The following is a 16,305-nucleotide window of genomic DNA, read 5'->3' on the forward strand; positions in this document are numbered from 1 at the left end:
GCCTTCCGACAGAGAATTATTGATTCTTCTAGCGCACCCTGAACAGAACCAGTTGTCATCATAGCAAAGGTCCATATTCATTCACTGTCAGAACGAAAATAAAGTAGGACATCATCGAAAGGATAACCGCTGCACTAAACCCCATTCATTGGTAGGTATCAAACATCACCACCGGTTCAAAGGCGTCCTCACACACATACGCATAGAGCAGGCCAGGACCTATCTTCCCGTTTCCAGAATTCGGAATCCAGAAGACGCATTTGTTTTTCTTTTCTGTCGGCTCACACCACAATCAAAGGACGAGGTTCACTTTTGCTTCTCATATGGTTACCGAAAACCTTCGAAAATGGCTGGAAAATAACCATTAACAAGCTATTTGAGGACGAATTCTACTTGCTTCTTCTCGCTCCGGAGAGTTGGAAGAGGCTGTTGAAAAATAGTGATCCATATATGGGAACAGAAAAAAAGGAGAACTTCTGGCACACTTTTAGGTCTAGAGAGCTAACCAAGAGTTAGAGCAAATGTTTACCTTTCTGTCTGATGGTTCGGTTCAATCGAACGAAACCGTCGTCCTTTCTGCGGCAACTGTTGAACGTCTGGCGAAGAGAAGAAAATTAAAACATACTTTGTGGTTAGTAGGCAAACTTGGTTGTGTGGAAATCGGGTAGAGTCTTTCCCAGTTGAACAAATGGCGGTTATCTAGAAGGGATAATCAATAATCGACACAATTGATCGAGTATTATTTCTAGTAAGGGTCTGTCCATAAACTACGTAGACTCTTAGGGGGGACGGAAGGGTCTGGCCAAAGTCTACGCTCCATACAAGTTTCGTAAATTTTGTATGAACAAAAGTCTACGAGAGGGGGGGTCTGAGATGGCCGAAAAAAGTCTACGTAGTTTATGGACAGCGCCTAAAGTATCTTTATTTCCAAAATCATGAAAACAAATTGAACAATTCTAGGGTTACCGGTACCCATTTTTTTCGAACTGAAATTTCGTAGAATTTTTTGAAAACCTTAAGCTTAATCCTATAGCTCGCTTAAAGATGCTAAGGAGCCAGTTTGCGAGAAACTCAACCCCCTTTCCCAAGGATGTGAAATCTACGATCTCTCTGATCAGTATGAAACTTTCAACTCCTATCACAACTCCAACCTCTACCGGGACGTCAGGCATGCACGCAAGAACCCCGCTATGTACTGATAACAAACTCATAGCTTGGAGTCTTAAATTGAGTGTATGTTACTCACGTTGAAGCATGATGTTTTCCATCTACGAGCTATTACCGTCGACCTGTCAACAGCGCCGTCATACAGTCCAGCATTTACGCAAGCTGCTCTGTCGACCGCCGAGGAGCTGCATGACAGCTACAGCAGAAGACCCTGTTCACCTTAGCGATCACAAAGCCCTCGTGAGATGTTGGCACCACTCCCTGTCGTCTATATTGCCACCATTTTGGACCCATCCGCAACCCCGTTTTTAGTGAGCACTCGGCAAGGGCAATGGGGGCAATCTCCGACCTTCTCAGTAAGTATTGTTACCGCAACTCGAGGATGTGTGTATCAAGACCCAGAGCGGGAATCGCACTAAGCCTCAGACTGCTGGGTCAACCAACGGCAGCCAGCGAGGTGGGTACAAAAGGCCTCTTTTGTGTACTCGAGTCCCATGGTCGTGTGTGACGTGCGGCCTACGTGGACGTTCTCGGATTTATTTAGCGCGCTAGTATCCCGACAGTAGCCATCAAAACGGTCATCAAGGCTAGCCCTGATATGTTCAAAATGGCTATACAGATGTGCCTAGACAGACGCGAATTTCCGGAGAGGTGAAAAAGGCAAAGATTGGTTCTACCCGAACCCGGGAAGCCATCTAGCGCTCCGTCGGCATACGGACCTATCTACCATCTACACACCACCGCCGGAAAACTGTTGGAAAGGATCATTCTGTCAAGGCCGATGACTTTTGGCTCCTCGGCCTCTTGGATAACCAGCTCTACCTCCGGAAGGTTCGATCGACGGTGAACGCTATTAGGGCTGTAAACAAAACGGCAGGGATAGCGCTCCAAAAGAAGCATACAGGAATCCGCTATTGCGCGGTCGTCACGCTGGACGTAAAGAATGCATTGGCGCAGTATCATAACGTCCGAGGCCATAAAGTCCCAGGACTTTATGGCGCATTTTTCCGGGGCATAACGTCCGAACTTGCAGATACGCCACGAAGTCCAAGGAAAGAAGGCACATAGGATATTATGACGCATCCAAACTTTTGGACGCTTTTTCGCAAAAAAACGCGACTTAATGTCCGGGACTGTATGGCCTCGGACGTTGTGACCCGGCCCCGAATGCATTCAACAGCGTCAGCTGGGTCACCATCGTGTGCGCCATACACCACCTAGGAGTCCCGATTAGCCTATTCCGGATACTGGAGAGCTACTTGCAGAAGTTGGCGCTAATCTATGACACCGAGGAAGGCAAGATGAGCTACATCATCACCGCGGGTTCATCCTGGGCCCAGTACTATGGAACGTAGAGTATTGATGGCGCATTGTGGCTCAAACTTCCACCGGGCGTAAAGCTGGTCGGATTTGCCAATTATATTACTCTCGTGGTATACGGCGAGTCGATAGAGGAAGTGGAACTTACAACGCACGCAATTGGTATAAAGGAGGACTGGATGAGATTGGGACAGTTGGCACTCGCACACCACAAAACGGAGGTGGTGATACTAAACCATCGCAAGTTAAAATGCCATCCGTAGCATACAATCGAACAGGGCCCCGGGGTCGATCGCATATCAGCTGAGATACTCAATGCTGACCCCGTAGTATCCGTACAACTACTGCATCCATTATTCTGCAACATATAGGAAACCGCGACATTTTCGGCCGACTGGACGCAAGGCATCTTAGTAAAGGTACCCAAAAAAATAATTGGCGGGGCATCATGTTACTGTGTATCGTTCTCAAAGTCCTCTGCAAAGGGCTAAAATATAAACGACTCATAAAAAAGTGATCATTTTTTATAACAAAATCAGAAATTGCCAATAAAAAAGTGGGGGTGAGAGCAATAATAAACTATAAAATTTCCATAAACAAATCAAAAAGTGCATTAATAATTCAAAACTTCCCATAAATAATTGATTTTCGAGCAATAAAAAATGTCAGAATTTCCACAAATAAATCAACAATTGCAATAAAAAACTATATTTTTTCCAACAAAAAAGTTTAAATTTTCCATAAATAAATCTGATTTTTCCATAAATAATTTAAAAATTCCCAATTGAAAAACATCAAAAAAGCAATTGAAAATTAAGCAATAAATACGAAATAATGGGCAAGTAACAGTACCGGTTGAGCCATGCGGCGAAGCCGCATAGAGGATTGAGGAACTGAGGCGGCAGAAGGCCGCCGAAGCTTCCGAAAGCCGATGCGCCGTAACTGCGTCGATTCGGTTCTAGGCAATCCACAGATCCAAGAATTTGCCCGGTATAATGCGAACAGAGATGTTATCCTTCTTTTAAGTCCGACGAGCGTTAGCGAGTTCGGACAGCAAGCGATTGTCTGTTAATTTGCACAATAGTTTCAGTTTTTCTATCATAGTTCTAAGATGTAGTATGTTCGAAATTTTTTGTTGGAAAAAATATAGTTTTTTATTGCAATTGTTGATTTATTTGTGGAAATTCTGACATTTTTTATTGCTCGAAAATCAATTATTTATGGGAAGTTTTGATTTATTTATGCGCTTTTTGAATTCTTTATGGAACTTTTATAGTTTATTATTGCTTCCGCCCCTATTTATTTATTGGCAATTTTCGAATTATTTATGGAAAATTTTTAATTTATTATGGGACGATTAATTGGCTGCCCTCTGCAAAGTGATCCTTAACCGGATACAGGTGAAGATTAACGCAACTCTCCGACTTCAGCAAGCAGGATTCCGTGCCGGTCGATCCTGTGTGGACCATATTGTCACGCTCCGTATCATTCTGGAGCAAATCAATGAATTTCAAGAGTCTCTCTACCTGGTGTTCATTGATTTCGAAAAAGCTTTCGACCGTCTCAATCACGTACACATGTGGGAAGCTCTCAGGCGCAAGGGTTTCCCTGAGGAAAACATCGGCCTCATTGAAGCACAGTACAGGGCATTTTCGTGCAGAGTACTGCACAACGATGTTTGTCCGATCCTATCCGGGTCGTTGCTGGAGTGAGACTATCATCGCTACTGTTCCTCATCGTAATCGACGAGATCCTGGTAGGTGCGATTGACCGTGAACCAAATCGTGGGTTGCTGTGGCAGCTCATTACCATTGAGCACCTAAATGACTTCGAACTGGCTGATGACGTTGCTCTCCCAGCTCACCGGCGCTCTGATATACACAGCAAGCTCGATGATCTTGCCAATCGCTTCTCGGCGGCAGGTCTTACCATCAACGTCAGCAATACCAAATCGTTGGATGTAAACACGGTCAACCCTTCCAGCTTCACGGTAGCTGGCCAATCAGTGGAGAATGTTGAAAGCTTTTAATATCTTGGTAGCCAAATGGCAGCCGATGGCGGTACCAGGATCGATATAGGTGCACGGATCAAGAAGACGAGGGCTGTTTTTTTTCTAAATTTAAGAAATGTATGGAAAAACAAGATTAATCGACGCACCAAAATTTGTTTTTGGCTCGGTATTTGCTCTCTGCATGGTTATGGCTAGTATTGCAAATGATGATACCCCTTCAAGCAGCACTATTTCTAAAGCGGTGATGAATTCAGTTTTCAGGACAGATAAGTTAAATGTGTGTCACATAAATGTACAAAGTCTTTGTGCTCGTGGATTTTCAAAATTTGAAGAACTGAAATCGATATTTTTCAACAGTAAGGCTGATATTATCTGTATGTCTGAAACATGGTTCAGTGATACCATTAACGATTCAATGATTCATATCGAAGGTTTCAATATAATCCGCAACGATAGAAATCGGCATGGTGGTGGGCTATGCGTATATTTTAGGAATAATCTAGGCTTGAAACTATTGAAAAAATCTGCATTCGATCATTTTACAACGGGTCAAATTACTGAATATTTACTACTTGAGGTTGCTGACAACAATGATAGATTTTTCCTCGGTGTATACTACAATCCACCTGATAACGACTGCAGTAACTTGATATTCGAACATCTTGAAGAATTCAAAATGAAATACGACTTGACTTTGATAACAGGTGATTTTAATACTGATTTGAATAAAGTTTCTTCCAGAACCAACAGGTTTATAGGTACTCTTTCCAATTTATCGTACGTTTGCTTGAACCACGAACCCACTTTCTTTCATACCACAGGTAGTTCCTTACTTGATCTTTTTATCATAGATTCTCCTGATACTGTTATTAGGGTTAATCAGGTATCAATGCCTGGTATTTCTAGACATGATATGATTCTTGCGGTACTCGATGTTTCCTCTAATGACAAAGAACAAGGTTATTTTATCCGTGATTATAAAAACTTCGACTGCCAAGGATTATCAGAGGCCTTCAATAACATAAACTGGGATTACTTCTTTTCTTGTAGTGACTCTGACACTTTGATAGATATCTTAAATCAACACTTCCAATTCTTACATGATGCGTATTTTCGGGTTACGTACAAAAGGCTGAAAAACGAAAGGCTGAAATAACAAAAGGCTGAATTACGAAAGGCTGAATCACAAAAGGCTGAAAATGTCAAAAGGCTGAAATAACATAAGGCTGAAATAATGATTCGACTAGTTTTCAAACGGCGAGCCTAAAGGCAGTCATACGAGCCTAAAGGCAACACTAACATCACAGACAAACAGACATAACACTCTAATTATTCATATCGTACACTGATATAATGGTCTTTATAAAAATTTGCTAGTTGGCCGACCACTCAGCCCTGATACTTGCATTGGTTTTGATTGAGTTTGACATTTGACGCACACTACCGCTCATTGGTTGATGGTTCATTGGACGAACATGCTTCCGAAATCGGAAAGCGTTAGAACTGTTTTTCCGCGCTAAAATATGCATTATTGATCGCCTACACAACTATGGCAGTATTTCTCCATGGAATAGCATATATTTAAAAGAAGGAAAAATCTCTGATCACATTGTTGGCAGCTGTAATGGCAACCAATCTCCATAACAGCATGACTCGAAAGAATAGCTCATGCTCAAGGAAGGAAAAATCTCCAATTGAAATACCATCAGTCATTTTTTGTGTTAGTTGGTATGCATCATTAGCCTCTTCACTAAGCACATTCTATGACTAGAACTCATATATGTAGCCGATCTGGTTAACGAACGGGTAGTCATGCTGAGGGTGACGGGTTCGATTCTCCCTCGGGCCAGAAACTTTTTGTAATGGAAAATTCCTTGACAACCGCGGGCATAAAGTATCTTCCTGCCTGTCACACGATATACAAATGCAAAGTGGTCATTGGCAGAGAAGGCTCTTAATTAATAAATGTTGAAATGCGCATTTAAGCTGAAAGCAGGCTTTGTCTCAGTTGGGACGTTACGCCAGAAAAAAAAAAAAAGAAGAAGTACTATAACTCATTTCCTGCATTTTTACAATTTCAGCCTTTTGTGCATTCAGCCTTTTGAAATTCAGCCTTATGTTACTTTCAGCCTTTCGTGTTCAGCCTTTTGTGCATTCAGCCTTTTGAAATTCAGCCTTATGTTAGCATCCCGTATTTTCCATTAAAATTCTATAAATATAGAAAAAATCCGTGGTATAATTCAGAAATAGAAAAGGCCATCATTGAAAGAGATTTAGCCTATAGAAAATGGAAAACCAGACGTGTACAAGCTGATAATGTTTTGTTCAAGCATCTTAGGAACAGGGTGACTACGTTGATTAGGAATGCTAAAAAGAACTACGATAATCTCCGTATAAATAGCAATGTCCCTAGTAAGAAACTGTGGAAGAACATTAAAAGTATAGGAGTAGCTAATAAAAAACAATTCTCTGTGGACTGCGAATCAACAGCTGATGAAATTAACGACTTCTTTTCGGAAAACTACTCATCAGACGCGAATGCACGTACCAACTCAATATACGGTGAATTTAGCTTTCGTTGTGTAGAAGAATTTGAAATTGTAAATGCGCTGTTTTCTGTTAAATCGAATGCTAGTGGTTTTGACAACCTACCCATAGACTTTTTCAAAAAAATGCTTCCGTTGGCTCTTCCGTTGTACAAACATTTGTTCAATACGATCCTCACAACATCTAAATTTCCTCAAGCTTGGAAATACGTTAAAGTCATTCCAATAAAAAAGAAGCCTCGCTTAACTACTATTGCGAATCTAAGACCTATCAGCCTCTTGAGCTCACTCTCTAAGGCATTTGAAAAAATAGTTTCTTCTCAAATCTCCGATCATATTAGCCGAAACAATTTTTTAAGCCCGTGTCAGTCAGGTTTTCGGCAAAACCACAGTACTGAGACAGCACTAATGAAGGTACACGATGACATTGCATCAACAATTGATAAAAAAGGGATAGCAATTCTTCTGCTCATAGATTTTGCCAAAGCTTTTGATCGAGTTTCGCACAAAAAACTATTGAACAAGCTAGGGCTTATGTTCGGTTTCTCAAGGGCTGCTGTAAATCTGATAGAAACTTATCTCGCAGACCGATACCAAACCGTTTTTCACAATGGTGTCTTTTCTTCCTTCCGGTCAATCGATTCAGGCGTCCCACAAGGATCTATCATTGGACCTCTACTTTTTTCGTTATTTATTAACGATCTTCCATCCGCAGTGAAATTCTGCACAGTGCATATGTTTGCTGATGACGTACAAATTTATTTTTGCACCGATACAAGGATAAGCATGACAGAAATTTCGAGGTTAATCAATTATGATCTACAGCAGATTTTCCAGTGGTCTCAAGTTAATTTGCTTCCTATAAATATGGCCAAAACTAAAGCGGTACTGATAAATCGACTGCGACAAACTTTTGATGCACCAGAACTCTTTATGAATAACGAAAGAATCATTTTTGTGGAACAAGTTAACAATCTAGGTGTCATATTCAATGCCAGATTAGATTGGGAACCTCAAATAAATGCTCAAGTAGGAAAAATCTATGGTATATTAAAACAACTCTCGCTTACGACCAAACATCTTAACTGCCAAACCAAAATCAAATTGTTCAAATCGCTTATTTATCCACACCTTATTTATTGTGACTTTGTTTTTCTGAACGCCTCTGTCAACTGTGTGAATAAGTTACGAGTTGCACTAAACTCCTGTATCAGGTATATCTTCAACATTCCAAGATATGGAAGTGTCACACACTTTCAAAAACAGCTTATTTGTTGTCCTTTCGACCAGTTTTTCAAATTTAGATCCTGCTGTCATATTTATAAAATACTTTCATCTGGAAATCCTAGCTATCTGTTTTCAAAGCTGAATCTATGCAGAAACACCAGAACAAGAAGCCTTCTTGTTCCTTTCAATCAATCTTCTTATTATAATCGGTCACTGTTTGTTAGGGGTATAGTTAGTTGGAATTCTCTGCCACCAAATCTAAAATCTGCTAATAATGTTTCGAGCTTTAAACGGGATCTACTCTTGGAGTTGAATAACACGCACTAAACATAAATGAACACAGCAATTAGGTAAATTTAATAATTAAATGATTGAATTAGTCGACAAACTCTAACATGCACATCCTGCTGATATATACAAATTGTAACATTAAAAAAGATTGTAAATCTTACGTTACATGAATGAAGACAAATAAATAAATAAATAAATAAAAATTCGAATTTTCAACTCGAACGTGAAATCTGTGCTGCTATACGCCAGAGAATATTGGTGTGTATCTGTGGAGAACACTCAACGGCTGCAGGTCTTCATCAATAGATGCCCGCGGTATATAATTCGTGCATGGTGGCCTCAAATTTGAATCTCTAACGAGAAGCTCCATCGTCGAGAAGCTTAATTGTATACTTCGCTTATAGATGCTAAGCAGCCAGTTTGCGGGAAACTCAACCCCCTTTCCAAGGGATTTGAAATTTAAGGTCTCTCTGATCTATATAAAACTTTCAACCCCTATCACATTCCAACCTCTACCGGGACGTCAGGCATGCACACAAGAGCACCGCTACCTACTGATAGCAAACTCATATTTAGCTTGGAGTCTTAAATTGAGTGTATGTTACTCACGTTGAGGCAGTGAAGAGAATCGTCAAACAAAACAGGCACAAAACCAGCAACAAAGAAGACGCAGCGATTACTCTTTATCCAAACTGGTAACAGATATTTACATGATCTCCAAATTTTTTGTTTCAGACAAAACGGAAGCTGAACTTGTTGCGTTTTTTTTTTTCAAGTCGTGAATAATCATTTATTACTAACCCAAAATCGAAACTTTTTGATGATACATCTTCAGCAGCGTTGCAGTGTTTAGCGACTCGAAATTACCGCTCGAAAATCACAATGCAAGTCTTTAAAATCTCTAAACTCGTGGTGCCCGATCTTTGTCCTATTCTGTTCAAGTTGAGACAAACGTATGTTGCATTGGGTAGAATGTTGCAACAAATTCAGGTTCTAATTTGAACACTTTTTAAATTGACCCCCTCTAATCTGCACATCGTTCAAACTAAAAGTGGTTCAAACGTCATTATGCTCATGGAACGGAGTGAAACGGAACGCAGAAACAAAACAAAACAGCAAAAAGGGTTACCATCAGTGGGTATTTCGATGCTCACAGGGTTACTAGAAGTTCAAATTAAAAATGGACCCCGTTGGTTTGCATGAGCTATCGTTCAAACCAACGGGGGTATTACCGTCGGTCATCTTCCTGTCAATTGCGCCGTCATCAGGCCCGAATTAAGGATTGTGGAGGGCCGGGGCCCGAGTGGATGTGGGGGCCTCTCGGAGAAATGTGCAAAAACTTTTTTCTTTATTTTTGAACATAACTTGAGCAATATGCAAAATAAAGTTATTGTTAGCAACCAAAAACGGTTTTCTTGTGGGGCCCCTAAAATGTGTCTCTTAGATCCGGCCCTGGCCGTCATATGGTCCAGCATTTACGCAAGCTGCTCTGTCGACTGCCGAGGACTTGTTTGATAGCTACAGCAGAAGACCCTGTTCACCTTAGCGATCGCAAAGCCCTCGTGAGATGTTGGCACCATCAGCCATTCCCTGTCGTCTATATTGCCACCATTTTGGACCCATCCGCAACCCCGTTTTTAGTGATGTGGCAATGGGGGCAATATCCGTCCCTCTCAGTAACTGCGTGACATATCAGCTTGCTGGGCTGCGTCACAGTAGTGGTTCGGGTTTAGTTGCCTTACCTGAATTGTGATTTACCAGCTGAAGCTTTCTTGAAGACCGGGTACTTTTGGGCCGTAGGGTGTCTGATGTTAGCGGATTTCCTGATACAGATCAAACACTTTCACTCATTCACTTCCACATTGTCTATTTAGGGATTGTTGATTTTGTTCGGTGATTGCAACACACTAAAACACGATTTATAACGTTTCGGCCTACTGACTTTCAGCCATCATCAGATCTAAAATATATTTTCAAATAGTTACAATCTTAAAATTCATCTTACAATTTTCTTCACCCACTTGTATAAATCGATGTTCTTGCCACCAGTGTGGCTTTACTACTAAACCCCCCTTTTCACACATCTATCCATCTTCGTGTTGGTTCGGTTGCGTCACTCGGTTCGGTCTGCTCGTATGTGTTGAGAGTGTTCGTATTTTACCCACTAGACCGTTGTACGCTGAGTCGATCCCTCCACATTCGCGCTGCATGTTAACACACCACCTAGATGAAGGACACAACTTCGATTTCGCAAACACGGAAATTCTGGAAAGGATCGACAACCAGGCAAGCAGAACCATTGCGGAGGCCTTCCACATTAAGCTACTCGGTGACGACAAAATTGTTAACATGCAGCGCGAATGTGGAGGGATCGACTCAGCGTACAACGGTCTAGTGGGTAAAATACGAACACTCTCAACACATACGAGCAGACCGAACCGAGTGACGCAACCGAACCAACACGAAGATGGATAGATGTGTGAAAAGGGGGGTTTAGTAGTAAAGCCACACTGGTGGCAAGAACATCGATTTATACAAGTGGGTGAAGAAAATTGTAAGATGAATTTTAAGATTGTAACTATTTGAAAATATATTTTAGATCTGATGATGGCTGAAAGTCAGTAGGCCGAAACGTTATAAATCGTGTTTTAGTGTGTTGCAATCACCGAACAAAATCAACAATCCCTAAATATACAACTCAACGGTGACCAAAACCCTTAAGAATTCCACATTGTCTGCAAAGATTACTTTTGTGTCCTCGAGTCCCAAGGTCGTGTGAGACGTACGGCCTACGAGGACGTTCTCGGATTTATTTAGCACGCTAGGATATTAGGATTAGTTTTTGAACCGCATCCAAGGCACGAAAAGAGATTGCTGTGTCCAGCAGTAGCGGCGTGAGAGAGGCCGGACGTGCACCGTCCCGGTGGTGAGGGGCTAGTTAGTTATCGGCGAGGTCGAAGGTGTTGGTTCGGTCGGTAGCGGCGTGCACCGCGGCGGCGGCGAGGGGTTAGCAAACAACCGGCTAATCCGAAGGTGTCGTGCACCGCAATGCCGGCGAAGGGCTAACAGACGATCGGCGGGTGAAATATCAGCAGGCTTTCAGGCGGGGACGTCTTCGGTGGGAGACAGCTTCATAGGCCGCATGCAACGTGGTGGAGATGTCGAGTGTCGGACAACTATTACGCCTCCATTTAGGCGCATGTAAAATGTACGCATATCGCCTCCATCTTTAACATCGTATTCAACATCTTATACGATCACTGGTTGACTGAATCGTTTCTTCACGGTGTACCCAATTTGGCAGTAGAAATCTAAATCAGGCCGCCGTTCCATCGATCTCGCTTCACAGCCCCATCAATCCACATAACACGCGCTTGCGAGGGGGCATCCATTTGGCAGCATCCATTAATTACGTAACGCTAAAATCGGCATTTTTTTTACCAGCCCCCCCCCCCTCCCCCCTCCGCAATGCTTTTTTGTATGAAAATCCTAAAATTTTTGTATGAACCGTAACGCTCGGTTATACTCCCCCCCTCCCCCTAGAGCGTTACGTAATTTGTGGACGGCGCCTTTAGTACGTCACGCTAAAAATGGAAATTTTCTTGCAACATGTCCTGCCCACCGTATCCTTCCGGCTTTGGCCACCTTCTGGATGCTGGGTTCGCCGTAAAGTGCAGCGAGCTCGTGGTTCATTCTTCTCCGCCACACACCGTTCTCCTCCACACCGCCGAAGATCGTCCTTAGCACGCGTCGCTCGAAAACTCCGAGTGCTTGCAGGTCCTCTTCGAGCATGGTCCATGTCCCGTGCCCGTAGAGGATCACCGGTCTTATTAGCGTTTTGTACATGGTGCATTTGGTGCGTGGGTGAATTTTTTTCGACCGCAGTTTCTTCTGGAGCCCGTAGTAGGCCCGACTTCCGCTGATGATGCGCCTCCGAATTTCACAGCTCACGTTGTTGTCAGCCGTCAGTAAGGATCCGAGGTAGACGAATTCCTCCACCACCTCGAAAGTATCCCTGTCTATCGTAACATCACTACCCAGACGGATCCGGTCGTTTTCGGTTCCGCCTACCAGCATGTACTTTGTTTTTGAAGCATTCACCACCAGTCCGACCTTTGCTGCTTCGCGTTTCAGGCGGGTGTACAGTTCTGCCACCGTTCCAAATGTTCTAGCGATAATGTCCATGTCGTCCGCAAAGCACACAAATTGGCCGAATTTCGTGAAAATCGTTCCCCGGCTGTTGAGCCCGACTCGTCGCATCACACCTTCCAGAGCGATGTTGAAGAGTAGGCATGAGAGTCCATCACCTTGTCGCAGTCCCCGGCGAAATTCGAATGAACTGGATAGTTCTCCCGAAACCCTTACGCAGTTTTGCACACCGTCCATCGTTGCTTTAATCAGTCTAGTCAGCTTCCCAGGAAAGCCGTTTTCGTCCATGATTCTCCATAGATCTGCGCGGTCGATACTGTCGTATGCCGCTTTGAAGTCGATGGACAGGTGATGCTTTGGGACCTGGTATTCACGGCATTTCTGGAGGATTTGCCGTACGGTAAAGATTTGGTCCGTTGTCAATCGGCCGTCGATGAAGCCGGCTTGATAACTTCCCACGAACTCGTTTGTTTTAGGTGACAGACGACGGAAGATGATCTGGGATAGCATTTTGTAGGCAGCATTCAAAATAGTGACCGCCCTGAAGTCCTCGCATTCCAAATGGGACAGATTACCCCTTCCTTCCACTCCTCCGGTAGCTGTTCTGGTTTTCTGGTTTCCCAGATCCTGACTATCAGCCGATGCAGACAGGTGGCCAACTTTTCTGGGCCCATCTTGATGAGTTCAGCTGCGATACCATCCTTACCAGCTGCTTTGTTGGTTTTGAGTTGGTGAATGGCATCCTTAACTTCCCTCAGCGAGGCAGTTGGTTCATTTCCGTCCTCCGCTGCACTGGCGTCGTCATTTCCTCCGTTGCTGTGGGCTCCCGTGCCTACGTTCTCTACGCCGTTCAGGTGCTAATCGATGTGCTGCTTCCACCTTTCGATCACCTCACGTCCGTCCGTCAAGAGGCCTCCGTCTTTATCCCTGCATATTTCGGCTCGCGGCACGAAGCCGTTGCGGGATGCGTTGAGCTTCTGATAGAACTTCCGTGGTTCTTGGGAACGGCACAGCAGTTCCATTTCTTCACACTCCGCTTCTTCCAGGCGGCGCTTTTTCTCCCGAAAGAGGCGGGTCTGCTGTTTATAACGTTCCACGTTCTGTCGAGTCCCTTGCTGCAGCATTACCGCCCTGGCTGCATTCTTCTCCTCCAAAACCGTTCTGCACTCTTCGTCGAACCATTCGTTCCGTCGATTCTGTTCCTCGTACCCGATGGTGCTCTCGGCTGCGTCGTTGATGGCTGCTTTCAGTGTACTCCAGCAGTCCTCTAGAGGTGCCTCATCGAGCTCGCCCTCGTCTGGCAACGCGGCCTCGAGATTCTGCGCGTATGCTGGGGCGTCATGCGATTGCTTCAATCGCTCTAGGTTGTACCGTGGCGGTCGCCGGTATCGTACATTGTTGATGTCGTGGAGCTCCATCGCCGATGTCATCAAAAGCCGATAGCGACAGAAATTCGGGAGTGGGTCGGCCACGCAGGTGCGAAACGAAATCTGCAAGCAAGCGTTAGATTGAAACCCAGCAGTACATCGCAGCAGAGGCAGGCCCAGAGGCTCATGGCGGCGCAGTGTTGAGGCTGCGAAATCTATCAAGTCGACAGAAGTTTGACCACCGATACCTGGCAATCGCCCAGGATGGAGATCTTTCAATTCGGCCTTCTGTACCACCGTTGGTGCTCAGGACTGAAAGTAATTAGTAAGTAGCAAGCTTATATACGCTTCTGTAGTATCTACGCAAATGCTTCATGGGAATACAGCTGCAAAAATGGTCATCTGGTGAAGAAAACATACAGTTGTAAACATTTCAAATGCTAACACAAAATTCAACTCAGGAGAATGCTCTGCCCCAGCTGAGATGACACGTCACAAAAAAGAATGATTGGCAATGAGAGCCATACAATCGTCTGAATCCAGCCGTAGTAGCTTGACTTCCGATTGGGAGCTTTATTCCTAGCCTCGTTTATGTGGGTTAAGTCGAGAGTCAAAGAGTTGCACACAAAACGTCAAGATTCGAAATGTTGTGCCGCCATGGTTTCTATATTTGGAAAGGCTTTTAGGCAATAGGGCAATTCTGCATCCCAACAACTTGTTCCTACCCACTTCCCGTTCCCTATTGCCTTTCTGAATCTGGTTCAACAGCCCTCGATTGCCGTCGTATCGGTTTGTTACGAATCCGAGCAACAAGAATGGCTCATTGCTGCTGAAGAGTGTGAGTGTGTTTAGTAACTGCTGAGTAGTGTTGCGTTGGATTGGTCGGTAGGAATACACGATGAGAGGCGATTGTGGCCATCAGCAACCATGAGCTGACAGAGGAACAAAACGTCGTTCTCTGGGCGCGACAATGGGTTCCGCATACAACTGTTGTGGTGGCAGCAGAAGGGTTGCTCGAGTGGCTGCCTAGTTGGTTCCATTTTGTGGCCAACAGAGAGAGAGAGACGCTTCAGCTGTTCCTCTTGTCGCCTTCGGTGACACGATAACGATATTGTTCGAAATGATGCCCTAAATAGATGATGAGGCCTCTTGGATGCTCATTTTGAGGTTTGCCGTACTTGATTCCGTTCGGGGTTTATGCCACTCCAGAACGGTCATACAAAGGGATATTGGCTTCGAATCAGAACAAAGTTGTTCCACAAGTAAGCGAGTGAAAGAGGCAAAGATTAGGATATAATTGGCTACTCTGAATGTTGAATTTTGTCCGACAGACGTCTAACATTTTACAAACCATATCCACATGCTTGAATCTATGTATTTTGGAACGATCAAAGGCAATGAAGCTTTTGGATCCAAACCAAATGTTTATTGATCATCTAAACCTTACCCAAAAAAGAAATGTATTAAGGAAATAAATGTTTTGGAAAGTATTTGGTTTCAATGCAATTACTCATATTAACTCCCCGGTACATGTGAGTTCATTTTGGTCTACCAACATTTGGTTCCCGTGGGCTAGTTTACACAGCAATAAATTAATTTTGCAAATGATTCTGGAATCAAGACTGACCACTTATCTAAACTAAAACTGTGGGGCTGCGGCCTTTTCGGTTTTAGTTTCTCTCTATGCTCTGCACCGTCCATGTGTCGACTCCCACAGGCGGATGGTTCCGTGCCAGAATTAACCTTATGTGGGCTTTACGCATCCACCCATTCCGAAACACCTCCGGTAGCCACTGCTTTACGGTCACATTACCATGAACCACTGCTGCACTGTTTCGTCCAAAATAACCCCGACGGCAGTGGCCGCGACTTCTGCTGCAGTGTGGAACCATGCCGAACACCGATACCGAGCCAACTAATAGCATCGATGCTCCATTTCCATTACAGAAATCAATTAAAATAACACACGTTTCATCAGATTAAATTTTATGCACGGCTATATACTCTCCCCCGAAATGCCTCGGCTCGAAGCACGGAGGGTGCTTTATCTTTCAGGCGGAATCACTCCGGTATCATCCTCGTCGGGGCCAAGCGAACGAGGAAATGCTTCCACTCTTCAGCCAGACAGCCGTATCTTTCAATATGGCTCTGAAACCGAACCGGGATTGTGTGCAATATAGAATAGGAAGAAATTTGCGACAAATTGAGTAATGAGACACGGGTGGCG

General features: G+C 43.8%; 1 protein-coding gene and 1 long non-coding RNA gene across 7 annotated transcripts in view; one reads left to right on the forward strand and one right to left on the reverse strand.

Annotated features, from left to right (window-relative positions):
- Positions 1–16,305, forward strand: part of LOC134285220 (uncharacterized) — a 250,024-nt gene that overhangs the window by 176,761 nt on the left and 56,958 nt on the right. The gene's annotated exons all lie outside the window — the stretch shown is intronic.
- The window catches only part of LOC109412957 (irregular chiasm C-roughest protein), a 581,003-nt gene that overhangs the window by 167,467 nt on the left and 397,231 nt on the right, over positions 1–16,305 (reverse strand). For 4 of the 6 annotated variants that reach the window (XM_062845619.1, XM_062845615.1, XM_062845616.1 and 1 more), the window contains one exon: positions 530–596. The exons of the other annotated variants lie outside the window; for them this stretch is intronic. The gene's annotated coding sequence lies outside the window, so the exon portion shown is untranslated. The remainder of the gene's footprint in view (positions 1–529; positions 597–16,305) is intronic. 6 annotated transcript variants of the gene reach the window in all.

Source organism: Aedes albopictus, chromosome 1, assembly GCF_035046485.1.
Source record: "Aedes albopictus strain Foshan chromosome 1, AalbF5, whole genome shotgun sequence".
Taxonomy (NCBI): domain Eukaryota; kingdom Metazoa; phylum Arthropoda; class Insecta; order Diptera; family Culicidae; genus Aedes; species Aedes albopictus.